Raw genomic sequence first — 1,087 nt, 5'->3', positions numbered from 1 at the left:
CCTTGGGTAGCGGGTGAGGCAGTCCAACCTCCCTGAATCCATGTTGTTGTTGTTGTTGTTGTTGTTGTTGTTGTGTGTGTGTGTGTGTGTGTGTGTGTGTGTGTCTCCCTTGGGTAGCGGGTGAGGCAGTCCAACCTCCCTGAATCCTCCCCGAAGAGATGCCATACCCGTTGTTGTTGTTGTTAATGTTGTTGTTGTTGTTGTTGTTGTTGTTGTTGTTGTTGTTTGGGGTTTTCTTGGTAAGTGTTTTACAGCGCTCGCAACTGCATAGGATCATATTAGCGGACAGAAGGTCATTTTTACCATAATCTATCAAAATGCTTCCATCATAACCATCCTGTATAAGTATACTTACGACCTTAGAGCATGCACCAAAATAACATTGAGTGTGTATCTACCTTACGATTATTATTGTTTATATTGCTGCTCTTTTATATTGTGCACGTGATTGTAAGCCTACGTGTGTGTGTGTGTGTGTGTGTGTGTGTGTGTGTGTGTGTGTGTGTATACACGTGGTGAAACACCAAACCAATGTGCCAGGATCTGGACAATAAAGATGTATCTTATCTTATCTTATCTTATCTTATCTTATCTTAAACATTTTCAGTTTGGTAAGAATTAATTTTGGAATTTTGAGCAGGTAACGGCCAAAGCCTACTCTTATCGATTGTGGATCACCAAGGGATCTTTAACGTGCGCAACTTGCCCACAGGACCTCCAAGATTTTTTGGCCCAAGTACGAGAAGGCAGAACAGTTGTTAGATCTTTCCTACCATAAGATCAGGGGTGTGGCTGAAAGACAGCAGTAAGAATGACCCACAGAGAGGCAGTAGAAAAGCTGCAGAAAGAGTCAGGAGCCCAGAGGAGGTGGCAAAAAAAGAGGTGGGGGGAGGAAAAAGTAGAGACGAAAGCAGACGATTGAACATGGTTAGAGAGCAAGAAAGGAGATGAAAAGAGGAAATTTCAGATAATAGGTCCCGGGTTCGAAACCTGACAATGACTACAAATTTTCTTTGTTAAAATGTTCTCCTTTCACCTCCTTTCCTTCTCTCTAACCTTGTTCTGTCGTCTGCCTTCGTCTCCACTT

The sequence above is a fragment of the Aplysia californica genome, unplaced genomic scaffold (assembly GCF_000002075.1).
Source record: "Aplysia californica isolate F4 #8 unplaced genomic scaffold, AplCal3.0 scaffold00402, whole genome shotgun sequence".
NCBI classification, from domain to species: Eukaryota; Metazoa; Mollusca; class Gastropoda; order Aplysiida; family Aplysiidae; genus Aplysia; species Aplysia californica.
Note: the sequence above shows the minus strand (reverse complement) of the source record.